The sequence below is a fragment of the Colius striatus genome, chromosome 1 (genome assembly GCF_028858725.1).
Source record: "Colius striatus isolate bColStr4 chromosome 1, bColStr4.1.hap1, whole genome shotgun sequence".
In the NCBI taxonomy this organism is placed as follows: domain Eukaryota; kingdom Metazoa; phylum Chordata; class Aves; order Coliiformes; family Coliidae; genus Colius; species Colius striatus.
Window position 1 is genome coordinate 4,651,829 of NC_084759.1, and position 16,567 is coordinate 4,668,395.

Here is a 16,567-nt window from a genome sequence, read left to right on the forward strand (position 1 = left end):
TCAAATTCTATGCTAGAATTACACTAGAGTGTAAACTACAGGTTACTGCCCTCCTTCATTCTTTTCCATTTAATGTTAGCATAGCTATAATATTATAATGGCTACCTCAAAATAAAGTCTGAAATCACATCGATCTTGTGGATATCTTTCATGCGTCTGATTTCAGAGGCATCGGACTTAGCCCAGTCTTCTTCTTGTTTGTAAGAAATAGGTCAGTCCCATCCAGAAAACTTGATATCTGTAATTTCCACTTCCTGATACCTGTTTATACATGTTTATGTATGTGTTAACCAATGAATGTTTGTATCCAATTTTCTCAACGGTCCAAATATTTACTGTAGCTTTACATTCATGTGCATTTATTGATTTAGGTTGCAGTTCACCTTGGTCTTACTGGGAAGAGTCATATTTACAGTTTTTATGATTTAGGATCTTTTCAAATAAATGTGAAACAAAACACTCCTGTGGGCAATTTGATGCCATTTAGGCCATATATTACTATTTTTCTTTATTTTCTATTACAAATGTACATGACTTATTGGAGGTGTTGGTTTCTATGTAGAAAAAAAAATTCTCATAAATTCCACTGAGTAACAAACTATTTTAAGAGGCAGTATGTTTGAGTAGCTCATAAATATACCTCATTTCAGCACTAGATATGCTATATTTTTAATTTTCCATCAGATTGGACATAGTTTTAAAGGTTTCATCTGAAGCCATCTGCTCTATTTAAAGGGCACAATGTACTTAACTATTCAAAAGGCACTTGATCCCATGAACACACTTTTCTAGTAATGGGATAGTCATTTTCCAGGCCAGTAAAAAGCTATTACTCACTGAAACACAAACAGATTGTGAGAGGGAACACTCATACTGGCAGCCTGACAAAGGGAAAAGGGAAATATGGCCGTTTCCTGAATTAAGTTGCATTGACTCTATCTGTTCCAAACATTTGACTGCACTCCTTTCTTCTCATGATACTTATGACAATAATAGGATAACAGATTTATGTCATGAAGGCACTGACCTTTATCAGAGGGAACATTTTGACAGGAAAAGATGTGATATGCTGCTACACTCTTTAATTTTGACAATGACTGACAATGTGGCTGTATATCGACACGGCAAAACTTATGCTTATGTTTTTACATTGTCATCCTTGGATTAACTCCTTTTTTTTTAGTGTCTTTGATCACATAACCCTTTTCTAATGAAATTGCTGGATTGAGGAAATTGGTGCTACCAAGAAGCCTTGATTCACTGCACACTTATAGAAATAACTTGTGCTGAAGGAAAAGATGAATTTTGGGTAAAGTGATAGGTAAACCTAGCGAATACTGATGCTTCTTCCGTTTTATCACTCCATCGTGAGGATACTCTCAGCTTAAGAAAGTCTAGTTTATATTGCCTTCTTTCTTGTTGAATGTTATATTGTAATAACGAACATTTGGTTTTCATAGAATCATAAAATCATAGACTCATAGAATGGTAGGGGTTGGAAGGGACCTTTAGAGATTGTGTAGTCCAGCCTCCCTGCCAAAGTAGGTCCACCTGGGACAGATTTTGCTCATTTTCCCATTAAAGAGACAGATTCGGTGGAATGACAAATGGAATGGAATGACAAATGGAATGACAAAAAAGGTGTTACTGAATGTAATTTGAATATTTATAATATAATCAATACATGGATGAAATTATTATTCTTTTTCTTCAGGATTGATGCCAGGGTAGAGACATTTCATCACCATAGTAACAAAGAATCTTATCCATAAGAAAAAGCCATATATCTAGGTGTTTAAGCAAGGTGAAAAGAAGAGGCACAGAAAAAGACATTTGTCCATAGACAGAGTGCAAATATTCCATTTTGGAATTAGAAATTATAACTGCAGTTGTACACTTCAATAGTCAAGCTGAACTATTCATACTGCCTGTTCTTCTTAGTAGTGACCACTTATTTTATATATAGCAATGTGATGTGGCATACAATGTTCAACTGTATTTTTTTTCAGTCTAGCATAAAGAATATCTTCAGTGCTGTGTAGTGCAAACAAAATTGACAGCCTCTGCCCTAGAGGACCTTATCTTACAAACTTACACATGAGTAATTTCATTCACTTGGAGTTTATTTCTGTTCTCAGTAAAATCACTGGTGAAATTCCCACTAACTCCAGCAGAGCAGAATCAAGACCAAGGATATTAACACTGACTTATGTGAGAGCTCTCAGAAAACAAATCAAGCTGGAATACAATCAACGCAACGAAAACTTGTTTTCTGTCTTTCACTTTACATGATTTAGGTATAAAATTGCCTAGTTGTAACATCACTTTTCATTCAACTCTGAGTGACATATAATGAGGTTTCATTGTTCACTATGACACTTTGACAAATGTTGTGTTACTGTTGTTCTTAAGAGTGACTATACCAAAAACATCCTCACTCCAGAAACATAGCTCAAATATATTGAGAATCCAAATGAGCTGTGCATGAAACATGAGAAATGAAGCAAATGTTAACTAATTTCAAAATGGGTCAAAATCATGACAATTTAGTTGGTGACAAGTGATGTCATTTTTCTACAATATTAACCAACCGTGTCCTTTCTGCTAGGCTGATTTGCAAAGCAAAAAAGGTCATTTTCCAGGCAGATAGGGAGTTTCCCAAGCAAAGGGGAATTCAGCTTCTACATGTCAGATATAATGAGAACCAATAAATTAGGTAAAGCTGCTGTTTACCTAAGCTGAAATATTGATGGTCCAGCCCATGAGAAAGCTAATGTCTACATTTATCATTTTTTTAAAGTCTTGAAATTTAGAACTCAGTAGCACACATTGTAATAGATCTATATATCACAGGTACAGTAACATTAGAAAAGTTACCAACCAGAGAATGCAAATATAACTGAATAATTTCAGTTTGTTCCACACAAATTTCACTTTTGTCAGCTAAAATGAACTGGGATGTAAAGCAATGCTAAGAACAAACTGTATGCCTGGAAGTATTGATAGCAGATTAGGAGATCTTTTCACTCTTATGTTACCAGAGACTAGAAACTCATATACAAGCTATGTGACATGATCTGGTAGTCTTCATCCAGTTCCCAGATTGTGACACCATATGGCTCCTTCATATGGCACTGTAATCCAGGCACAAGGTCTGTAACAAACTTTTCAAGATATAAAGGTACCATATGACTGGAAAATTGCAAGTTTAGTCTCCTAAGGGAACAAGCGATCCATATAACTAAAGACTTTTAACTTCAGCTTATGAATAATATATTCTGCAGGAGAGAATAATGGCATGAAAACAAGCGGAAAATAGAAGTATAGAGTCATAGAACGGTAGGGGTTGGAAGAGACCTTTAGAGATCATCTAGTACAACCCTCCTCCAGAAGCAGGTCCCACCTAGATAAGATAACACAGGAACGTGGCCAGACAGGTCTTGAAGACCTCCAAGGAAGGGTGATCCCCATCCTCCCTGGGCAGCCTGGGCCAAGTCTCCCTCACTTCACAGTGAAATAGCCTTTTCTTATGTTTGAATGGAACTTTTTGTGTTCCAGCTTCATCATATTACCCCTTGTCCTGTTGCTAGATACCATAGAAAAAAGAGATGTCCTAACTTCCTGACACCCACCATTTAGATATTTGTAAATATTAATAAATCCCCTCACAGTCTCTTTGCTAGACTAAACAGCCCCAGCTCCCACAGCCTTTCCTCATAAGGAAGATACTTCAGTCCCCTTAGCATCTTAATGGCCCTGCGCTGGACTCTCTCCAGCACTTCCCTGTCCCTCTTGAACTGGGGAGTGTAATACTGATTTAGGGATGTAATACAATGAATGTAATACTATTCAGGGATGTGATAGATGGCTGCAGTGACCTTGAGTTTATAACATTTAAAATCCTGAGAGAACTGAAGGGGGTGAGAGGCAAAATAAAGACATTCAGAACTTCAGGAGATTGAGCTACAATTTCTCAGTGAACTGTTAGGCAGAACTCAATGGGAAACTGCTCTGAAGTAGGCTCGGGAATCCTGGCTGACACCATCAGATTCAACAAGGTAAAGTACACAGTGCTGAACATAGATCAGGGCAACCCCTAGTATCAATACAGGCTGGGAGATGAAGGGATAGAAGGCAGCCCTGCAAAGAAGAGGCCAGGGTAGTGGTAATGAAAACCTGCACATGAGCCAGCAGTGCGTGTTCACAGCCCAGAAGCCAACTGTATCCTGAGCTACACCACAATATATGTGGCCAGCAGGTCGAGAGAGGGGATTCTGCCCCTCTATTCCACTTTCATGAGATCCCACCTGGAGTACTGCATCCAGCTATGGAGTCCTGAGTATGAGAAAGACATGGAGCTGTTAAAGAAAGTCACAAAAGTGATCGGAGGGATAGAAAACTTCTACTATGACAAAAGGCTGAGAGATTTGGTGTTGTGTGCTGAAGTAAAGGCTTCAGAGAGATCTTAGTTTGTTTATAAGAAAGATGGGGACAGCCTCTAGCAACAGGATGATGTTTTCAAACTAAAATAAAGGAGATTTAGACAGTATATATGGAAGAAATTTTTCACAATGAGAACAGTAAAACATTGACACAGGTTACTCAGAGAGGTGGTAGTTATCTCATCCATGGAAACATATAGAGATATTTCCTGAGTGAGCAGGAATGGCATTAGAAAAGATGCACTGCTTAGCTGAAGTTCAATCTATCAAGACATGTTAAAGACAACAGGAACTTCTCTAAGTACATCATCAACATAAGACAGGCCAAGGAAATTTTTTGTCTTAAGGAGGTTGATGGCACAGTGATAAAAACCACAGAAGTCTGTGATACTCTATACTTTCTTTACTCAGTATTTACTGGTAAGATTACTCTGACCTAACCAGATCTTTGTGCCTAACAATATAGTTTAGGGAGTGAAGGAAAGTACAAGAGAACAATAGTACAAGGAACCACTCTAGGAAACTACACATGTATAAAACCACGGAAAGAGCTGAGATGTGTCCAAGTATACTACAGGAGCTAAAGTCACTTTGAGACTGCTTTCTGCCATTTTTGAAAGGAGGGATCAATACTGGAAAAAGACAACATTGCACTCAAGCAGAAAGAGTAAGGAGCAGTATTCAGGGAATAACAGGCTCAGTAAGAGCAGAAAAAAAGTCTTGGGATTCAAACAGTTAAGCAACTGAACAATCTGAGGACCAGTCCTCTTGGGAGTGTATTTGCCAAAAAAATTATAATGCCCAGATGGCCGAAAAGTTGAACATTGCTATCTGAAGCTGTCATAAGAGTTGATCACTTTTGGAGCTGCATCAACAGTGGTGTAGCGAGTCAGCTCAGGAACGTGATGATTCCTCTCAGCTCAACTATGATGAGATGATATCAAGAGTACTATGGCTGGTGACAAACTGAGGGCAGTCCAGTAGTAGCCACCAAGAAGATGGATGGTTGAAGCACATGGCATACAAGGAGGGATTGAGAGAGTCAGAATAGTTTATGTGAAGAAAGTAAAGATGTCTTCAACTACAAAACCAAAAGTGATTGAAGACATAGACGGACTCACCTCTGTTTTCCACTGTGGAAACATGAGACCCAACAAGGGAAATTCAATGTGAATATTAGGATAATAGTAATTAAACACTGGAGCAAATTGCTCAGAGAAGCTATGGAGTGTTCATCCTTGGAGAGGGTTTCCATGCATCTCTGAGAAACCTGCTGTAGCTTTGAAGCTGATGCTGCAGAGGACCGGCAGAAAGATTGACTAGGTAACCCCAAAGAGTCTTTACAACCTTAATAACTCTGTGGTTCTATGACTGTGATTATATAGCAGAGAACAGATGAGTGGAAAGTGAGCCATGGCATCCTGGCAGAAAACCTGTCCCAGCAGAAGGAAGCTACCAGCACGATTTTCATAAAAATTTCCCATGAAGTTTTGGTAGAACAGTATCCAGAAGTTGGAGTACAGTGTAAAAAGACTGTTTCAACTGGAATCTTATTCTGAAACAATGTTCTGAAACTTTAAGCCACCATTAAAACAGAAAAATCATTTAAACTTAATTGAAAAAAAATAATAAAGTAGAAAACTGTTGAGAAGAAAATTTGCAAGTAAGATTGAATTTAGTACAATGTGAGGGGATACAAGCTATTTTAATCTAAATCTCTGACTCCTGATATAGCTACTTTGCACAGATCTGTTATCTTAATGCTAAGCTAGTAAAACTCCTGGGAATTCTCCTTCTGTAAGGAAAAACCTACGTGGCAGAGAAAGTAAGTATAGCTGGCTTTGCTCCAGGGTATTGAAGAGAAGGCCATTTCCAGGACAGAGGTAGGAAGACGAAATAACTTATTATAATAGATATTGGTTTTGACCGTAATGAAGAAGATCACTGTTTCTTCATATAGATACCTAAACATATTGAGCAACGAGACTACTGAAAACAGATATGCATTCATATAGCTTGGGGCAAAATTTTCATGTAGCTTTTTTCTAAAAAAACACCACCAATAAGAAAAAAGCTCAGAATTACTGATTTTTGGAAGTCTTTAAATTTATACAAAATAATTAACGGTATAAAATAATGCTAGGGGAAAAAAATAGCTATATTGCTTGCAGTAATTATTTCCTCTGTGAGTGTTGCCTTGTTTTCCATAGCAGTAATTGAAATGTGATGCTAGTTTCTGATTTTTCTTACAACTACATCAATCTAAAGTGGCATAATTATTAAAATATTTATTATGAATATTTACACGGTTTTCTGAGAGAAGAATTTAGTTTATACATTTTCATTCTTCAATATGTTTTTTTACAGCAAGGGATAAGTGATTGTAGCACAGAAAGAAACAATAAAATCATCATTTTAAAGCACATTCCCTTTGAAACTACAGCCTTTTGACCATTTTGGATCATATTTCATAAAACTCATGAAAGAACTTATTTGCTGAGACTAATGAGAAAAACATCAAAACTCTTTAAGCCATATATTTATATTTTCTTAGGACTTGCTGCTGAATTCTAGACAAACCTATTTTCCCAATAAATTTTATTTATTAATAATGTCAGACTATAAAATACTGCACCATTTTCAGTATAACCTAGAGACTAAAAAGTCTTCCTCTGCCAGTCACATTTAGTCTCGTTCTGTGTTCCAGATGAAATTCCAGACAGGAAGATTTATACAATGCACACAGAGCACATTAATCCACTGCACTACTAAGTCCATTAATTTTGAATACTGCTATCAATTGCACTACATGACATGGTGATAACTATATTATTACCTTGATAAAAATGCCTTTCCTTATATTGAGGGCCTCATTTTAACTCTCTGGATACTTTGTGAAGTTTTATACATCCACATGAGTGGACAGAAGTCTCAAACACATATGCATGTCTCTTAAATATTTGCAGTAACATTGATTGCATCTATAGTATCATAATATTTGGATATTAATTTCATTAAATTAGGGATCCATTGTATTTTGTTTGATTATTTTAATTGCTAAATATTAGAAATTAAATTATCCATAAATAGAAACTGATTAAATTAAAGGCCAACAATAAAATCAACAGTAAAACCAACTAATTCCACTGCATTTTGGTGGATTTAACAGGATCAGAATGATCTAGAGACAAATAATGGTTACACTGAACACTTCAATTATATGGAGCCATAGAATCATAGAATCATAGAATGGTAGGGGTTGGAAGGGACGTTTAGAGATCATCTAGTCCAACACCCTGCAGAAGCAGGGTCACCTAGATCAGGTCGCATAGGAACATGTCCAGGCGGGTCTTGAAGACCTCCAAGGAAGGAGACTCCACAACCCGTCTGGGCAGCCTGTTCCAGGGCTCCATCACCTTCACAGTGAAATAGTTTTTTCTTATATTTAAGTGGAACTTTTTGTGTTCCACCTTCATCCCATTACCCCTTGTCCTGTTGCTAGCTACTATAGAAAAAAGGGATGTCCCAGTCAAGATGTGCATTTAAGTTTTAGAAGAGACTCACATTGTCTAGATTTAAATGCTTATATTTTTTATCTTAAATGAGGAAGGAATATATGCTATATGCTTCTTAATAGAGGTGAGGCATGTTAGTGTGTAAACCAAGTAACTGAACAGGATCAGAATAATCACAACAGGCTGGTGAGATGGTCTGACAGAAACCCCACAAGTTTTGCTTTTTCTTCTGTTTTGTTTCATTTGTTTGATTGGGTTTTTCAATTGTAGAGTGGTCAAATACTGGAGCAGGTTCTGCAGAAAGGATTTGCAATCTCTATCCTTCCTGTTCAAGACTCAGCTGGAGACAGTCCTGAGCAATCTGCTCTAATTAGAACTGCTTTGAGCAGGTGATTTCACTGGAAGCCTTTCATAAGTCGCTTCCAATCTGAATTATTCTCTGGTTCTGTGGCTTTAAAAGGAGATTTTATTGTCATTTCAGCTAGCAAATGGATGCTTACAGAAACTTTCTTAGATATGTAAAGTGACAAGATAAGAGAGAAGTTGGAACACAGGAAGTTCCCGATAAATATAAGGGAAAACTTCATCAAGAGGGTAGTCAAACACTGGAAAAAGTGAGAAACTGTGAAACCTCCAGGCCTGGAGATAATCAAAACATGACTGAAAAAAGCCTTGAGTGATTTGATCTAATTTTGAGGTTAGCCTTGATTTTTGTGGGAGCCTGGACTCCACCAACTCTAATTTCCAACTGAAACCACTGAATGATTCTGCATGCATTCAATTACGTTAAATTTTCTTTCTATTTTAAAGGCTTACATGAAAAGTTGCCTCCAGGAATTCTACAATTATTTTTTGATAGAAATATCAACATCTGGTTGCAAAAACATCCCAGAGCAACATTTCTTTTTTCCCCATACACACATTTTCTGTGCATAATTTTACAGTTTGCATCTGCAAAGTTAAAGTCCTTTTGAAAGTGTGACTATATATATGATCAAATCCACAAAATGCATGAGCAGTTATTAACCAAAGATTCCCACTCCACTTGTAAATAAGATAAAATTGATATAACTGGAAATAATAGTTACATGACCTAATATACTTTTTGCTTTTTTTGTTCTTGGATTACTACCAGGAAATGCTAATGACATATTAACTGTAAAAAATAGCACTACTTTATTATAGAAACTCATTAAAATATGGGTGGTCAAACATTTTCAACAGAATATGTCTGTAGGAGAGAAATGTGTGTATCAGCTATTCTAAGCCACAGCCTGCTTTCCATGCATCTTTTTGATTTGTTCTCATAAGGCAAAATTCTGAGAAGTTGTGACTCTTTTCACATGAAAAACTGAGTAGTAACAGAGAATATTTTGCAACCCTGAAATTGTGTTGACATTTCTATTTAATCATAGAATCATAGAGTGGTAGGTTTGGAAGGGACCTTTAGAGATCATCCAGTCCAACTCCCCTGCAGAGGCAGGTTCACCCAGATCAGGTCACATAGGAACATGTTCAGATGGGTCTTGAAGACCTCCAAGGAAGGAGACTCCACAACCCCTCTGGGCAGCCTGTGCCAGGGCTCCCTCACCTCATGCTGAAATAGTTTTTTCTTACATTTAAATGGAACTTTTTGTCTTCCAGCTTCATCCCATTACCCCTTGTCCTGTTGCTAGCTACTATAGAAAAAAGGGATGTCCCAACCTCCTCACACCCATCCTTTAGATATTTGTAAATGTTAATAAGATCTCCCCTCAATCTCCTCTTCTCCAGATAAAACAGCTCCAGTTCCTGCAGCCTTTCCTCGTATGAAAGATGTTCCATCATGTTAATGATGGACTTTTATGTACTACAATCTCTTTTACTGGACTTAACTCTCTTATGACATACTGTAGCCAAAGAACTCTTACCTTAGCATTCATGAAGCAAAACGGTTCTGTGAAAGGGCTTAAAAATTTTGGCCAGGTTAATAGAGAAAGTTTTAGAGATTTTTGACTTTGTATTGTTTTTTTTTAAAAGTATGTTTAATCATTATCTAAAGATTGGGACATCCCTTTTTTCTATAGTAGATAGTAACAGGACAAGGGGTAATGGGATGAATCTGGAACACAGAAAGTTCCACTTAAACATGAAAAAAAACTAATTCACTGTGAGGGTGACAGAGCAGTGACATAGGCTGCCCAGAGGGGTTGTGGAGTCTCCTTCCTTGGAGGTCTTCAAGATCCACCTGGACATGTTCCTATGCGACTTGATCTAGGTGAACCTGCTTCTGCGGGGGGATTGGACTAGATTCTCTCTAAAGATCCCTTCCAACCCTACCATTCCTGTGAGTCTATGATTATAATTTGGTTTTTTTTTAATATTTCTTCATATAGATTAATTGGAGCAGCATTTATTTATTCCACATAACTCATCTATTCATGGCCTCTCCTATGAAAGACAGAGGTAAAGCTAAGGCCTGGATTTAAGAGGTGTTTTGATCATTGCTCCTCTAAGTTATACACAAACAGAACAAAATGAAATCCTCTTTCCTATAAAAGAAATGGTCTCAACTAAAAATTTTGGAATGGATGTGTACTTTGAATAATAGTAAGAACAATCTTTCCTTAATCAAATTAAGAACTGAATTTTTCTTCTACAGAGTATCATCTGCCAGGTATGGTGCAGAAAGTACTGTTCTTAACTGTACTTAAGAAAGAAGCTACATAAAATTCATGTGATAAAAGTATAATGCCAAGAAGCATTGACATATTTAGTCTAATGAAGGAGAAGTAAACAAACTACTGGCAAAATAGAGTAGAAGGCCTTTTGCCTCCCACATGTCAAGCTTGTACACAAACTGTCATGATGCCATCTCATTGGCATAACCCCATCTTAACTAAGCTTCAGAATAAGAAAAGAGATTTTTCTATGCTAATTAACTCCCAAAAAACTGAGAAGACAATCTTGGAGTAATTTATAACTTTTTGAACCCCTATTGTAGGTTACCACTTCCAAATCATTTACAGAAGCTGCTGGGATTGAAAATCCCATCAAAGTCCCCATTCTGTGACCAAATAACTGATACTTAAATATTCATTGTCTGCAACTGTAGAATATATTTTTCCTTGGATATAGTGCATATATGTGGTTTTATGTCTTTACAAGCTAAGGAAAGCTCACAAAACACAAAGTTTGAATGTTCAGAGTGTGATTTATAGTCTTATTTTTAGCTCTGTGAGTAATCTCACTTTAAATTAATTCATCAAGTACGAGGTAAATTCAAAGGGGTTACTGAGACTGGTGCTTTAATGGCTAACCTCAATGTGTTAAAAACCTTATATTAGGTCATGAGGGGGTAAGGAAGAAAATGAACAAGAAAATTAAAGATTTTTCCTTGTGTTTAAATAAAACATTTCTTTTTTATTACTTGTCTTTTTCAGCTCTGATGTTCTTAACTGTAGGCTTTCTGATGGATTGAGCTCCATCATTTATTTCTGGTAGTGTAAAATAAGCCAGGGTAAGAAAAGTTGAATTCTTTTTGTGTAAATGTATAGAAAATCACCCTAGAAAAAGGTAACACTCCTCATCTTCTATCATTCAACATTCTTGCACACTGAGTTCAAACATCCAAAAATGATGGCTGCCTGAGCTTTGATTTTTCATAGAATCATAGAACGGCAGGGGTTGGAAGGGACCTTTAGAGATTATCTAGTCCAACCCCCCAACAGAAACGGGTCCACCTAGATCAGGTAGCATAGGAACATGTACAGATGGATCTTGAGTCTCCACAACCTCCTTGGACAGCCTGTGACAGGACTCTTGTCACTCTTTTAAAGAATCTTTACTATTACTATTCTGATACTGCATCCACAGTCAAAGAAACTGTTGCCTTCTGGTAGCTACACAAAATTACTTGTAGCTCTCATATGCAGTCTGTTCTTTATCCCCTTGCAGGACAAACACATAAGAATTTTTTTTAATTTTATTTTTTTAACACTTTATTTGGACTTTTCCTTCCTTCCTTACTTTTACTGACTTTTGGAGCATGAAATGAGAGTTTATCTTGTTCTTATATCTGCAAAGTGGTTTTTCCCTCTGTATTACTAATCATTTTCAAACTCTAAAATAAGAGAATTTCAAAGCATATAGTATACATACCTAAGTTTTGTAAGTCAATACTTTGCCAATCTGTTGAACAATTCTGTTACTCAGATCATCTTATGTCTTGGATTGTGTCTACACAAGGATAAAAGGAATTTTTTAATCTCATTTTTTATTTCTCATGACCTTTCAAAATTGTGATCCTTCCTTGATTTATATGTTTTCAGACAACTCCAAAAAATCTATTAGGCACTAATTGTTTTTTTAAGGTATTGGGGGATGCCTACTTGTGAACATATCCATAATGTGGTACTAGCAGCCCACATGAGCACAGAACAATGGTGTCCAAGATTATCAGGACACATAAAGGAAGAGATTCAGTAGGACAGGAGAAATCAGCTATGACTTTGCACTATAAAAATATATTCAAAGGACTGCAGAAGTGTCATATGGCAGAGATTCTCTGATTTCAAAGGGAGTTTTCAGCCATCAGTTATAAATTGTTATGCAATAAGTGCTGGGTATTGGTTGGGAGTCTGTGGGACATTGACAGCAGGGGATTACACTAAATGGTAATGATCTTACTGTTAAATTTTCATCCCATTTTTCTATTTACTGTATCTACATACCTATTCCTAATTCGATTAAAGCTTTCCTCATGACACTAGGAACTCTTTTTTCCTTACAACTGGGTACAATTCCCAGTTCAAGGAACACAGATCTTTAAATGTGATTTCCAACTGCTATAATAATATGAATCGGTATCACAATAAGTGTGTAGATAATTATGCAAATTATTCAATAATTCCAGCTCATTTTGATACAATAATGGACTTTCATCTGTGAACTCAATGAATTAATTACAACTCTTGGTTTTAACATAGGTCAGTAAAAAAAATGCCCTATTTCACACACCATCTACATTGCCAACAGAATTGCCATAAAATACTTATTTTAAGGCTATGCAACTCCACTACATGAGGTGAGACAGAATTATGCAATCAAACCATAACTGGAGAATACTGTGGATTTACATTGCAGGATAATCAGGATCAAAAAACATTATTCACATTCAGAAAACTTCCCTGCCTGTATGTGCAGCATGACTCAAGTATATTACTAGTGAAAATAATGACAACATTTTCACAGTTGTGAGAGTGCTCATGGGATGCATTTAAGAGCCATCAAGAGTAGCACACAGAGGAAACCGAAACATTGCTCGTTGCTTTTTCCTTCTACAGGTAGGCCTACAATTACTTCCTCTTGTTTTATATTCTATATTGGGTGGAATGACATCACTGAGCAGGGTTATCATTTATATTGCTGGAAATGATAAACTGTGCGAAGGAGAAAAGAGATTGCTGATTTGTCACAAAGAAAGGGTCTCATCTTTCATAGTAAAGGCTCCAAATTGTCTCCTAAGAAAGGAAATGCTGACAGTGCCAAGTCTGAAACTGGTTTTCATTAACTACTGTTTGCTGGCCACGACGTGTTATCAAATTGGTGAAAATCTCACTGAGTTGATTCAGTTCAATGGAATGCTATAAAGTGTGCAGGCTATTGCTCAAGTTACTGCCCTCAAAGAATATTACTTTTATACCACTGTGCCTCATCCTCCAGTTTTACTTCTCAGTGGACTCCATACCATCATAGAATCATAGAATCATAGAATGGTAGGGTTGGAAGGGACTTTTAGAGATTATCTAGTCCAATCTTCCTGCAGAAGCAGGTTCACCTAGATCAAGTCGCATAGGAACATGTCCAGGTGGGTCTTGAAGATCTCCAAGGAAGGAGACTCCAAAACCCCTCTGGGCAGCCTGTGCCAGGGCTCCCTCACCCTCACAGTGAAATAGTTTTTTCTCATGTTTAAGTGGAACTTTTTGTGTTCCAGCTTCATCCCATTACCCCTTGTCCTGTTACTATCTACTATAGAAAAAAGGGATGTCCCAACCTCCTGACACCCACCCTTTAGATATTTGTAAATGTTAATAAGATCTCCCCTCAGTCTCCTCTTTTCTAGACTAAACAGCCCTAGTTCATGAGTGCTTTTGTCTAAGCAAAATTAGAACAGAATGTCTGTTTTGTAGTAACTACAAGATATATGTATAAAATTGTTTATGAAACATTAAAAAAGCTAAAGATAAAATAATAGGATATTTGTCCTCACTGCAGGACTTTTCCTAGTTGGATTTCTTGGGTTTTTTTATTTTTTTAATTTTTGAGATCTTCTATACTATACTTTAGGTAATAGTGCATTGAAAGTCCATTCCATAGTTCATTACATTCATTAATTTTTCCACTACAAAGAACACTAAAATGCGATGGAAGGAGATATAAAAATATGACTCCCATTACTGATTGTCATTTCAGTTCCTGTTCTAATTTCATTAGCACTAGTATTTTAACTTAGCATCCTTCTTATATTTCTTCTTGAATATTTGCATTCTTCTGAAAAAAAAAAAAGAAATCTGATGTTTTTTCTCTTCCCTTCTGTACTTAAACTGTATTATAGTTTTGCTGTGATCTCTTTGGCAGGCTTAAAGTGAGTGAAATGTTTTATGTGCACTGAATAGAGTCAAACAAAGGAAAGCCATGTATTTGGATCATGGCTAAAGGGGCTTCCTTCATATTACTTCTACTAATAAATTTTACTACTGAGTATATTTTCATTTATATCAGTATGAATTTAAGTAATGTCAGTGACTTCAGTGAATTTACCCTAGACTTTCAGTGAGTAAAGTCTGACCCTTGGACATCATTGAAGTTGCTATGGATTTAACTTGTAGTAATACATCAGAGAATGAAGGTGAGATTTGTTTATAGGAATATAACAGGGTAAATTTACAGTCGGCAATACAAGGGCCAATTAAATTAACATCAGCACCATCCATTGGAGACTCCATGAGAAACCACTGGTTTGGTATTTTCTGTACTAGTTGGACGGATTCTTGTTAAAATGTAAGTAAGTATAAAATTCCATTTACAAATACCAACAGTCTATTGTCATATGTCTGACATATTTCTATTGAAGTATTCAATACAGCTCAGCCCTTAATGACTCTTTCAACAAAGAACTGCCTGTTCAACAGTCATCTTTAAAGACTTGTGTGTATTATTATTTTTTTCCTGAACTATCTCCCACGACACAAAATATTACTTATCATGTAGCAACTTGAATAGCTATTAAAATTCCATCTGAAACAAAGAATAAAACAGGGCAGATACACTTGTGTACTGTGTCCATTTACATATGACATTGGCTACCAAACCTACCCAGTCTTGAGGGCAGAAATAAATCTTAATTTAATGACTGAACAATAAAAGAATCTGTCCTGGTCATTTTTAATTGTGAAACATCTAATAAAACATCCTCCAAGACAGAACTTGGAGGAAGAAATTTATTTTCATATTATTCACACTGAATTACTCTTAATATTAATTACATAATGGCAATGATATTCAACACATTCATCTTTAGAACCCACTGTACTCAGTAGTCTGATAATCCTTTTTTTTTCATGATGTGTAAGGGCTAGTTACAACCCACAACAGGATGTATATAAGCTGGCATGATCTGGAGTAGTCCTAAGAACATGTATCAAACAACAATTAACAATGCTGAGTTTGAGAATAGGAGACTGCTAAATGATTTTAAAAAATCACTGCTTAATGGAAACACATCTAAATGTTTATAATGGCAGAGAAATTAAGGAACTGACAGTGTAAAGTTGTAGATGGCTGCATTCTGCCTTAATGTTGTATCTGAACTCCTACAACCTGGAAAACATACCATTTACTCCAGCTGCCTGATCTGTAGCCCATTCTGAAAGATATGAGTTACCTGACAAGCATTGTGGCTAAAATTACTGACCAAAGTTAATCATCTTCTAATCCTATAAATAGCATTTCTGAAATGAGATCCTTTGAGCTTTCTGGGATATCAGTAGGTTGTGTCCTTAATTCTCTTTTGTGTCACAACATCTCTCAAGGTAAGAGATCTCAACAACTTCTAAGACTATACATTGATAAAATGCTGATGAAGGGCTAATCATTGTCTGTTGACAAAAAATGACAATGGAGAATAATAAGTAATTCACTACATTTGGGTTTTGAACAGATTCATGATTAAGGAGTTAGGATTTAAGGAACATTTGATTTTACAACTGGTCAAAAGGAAAAAAAAAATAGGTTAACCTCTATACCTGCTGACGTATGTGTGTGTGATTTGATTTAGAAGCTTCATTATAAGTCTTGTGTAAACTTTGTTTTTAAACTAAATCATGGTAGCAAATATTGTTCAACCACTCTGGTAATTGGCTGATGATGAAATATTTTTAAAAATAGTTTCCTTATTCTCTCTATTAATTCCATTAGACATAAACCCTATTGACCAAATCTGAGACTAAGTTTGGCTCCAGCCTCACCTAGACTCCTCTCACAGAAAGAGAAAGTAAAGGGGTCCATTCTGAACCTCATGAGTCAGGGAGACGGTCTCCCTTATAATTTTGTCTCCAATCCCTGTACAAA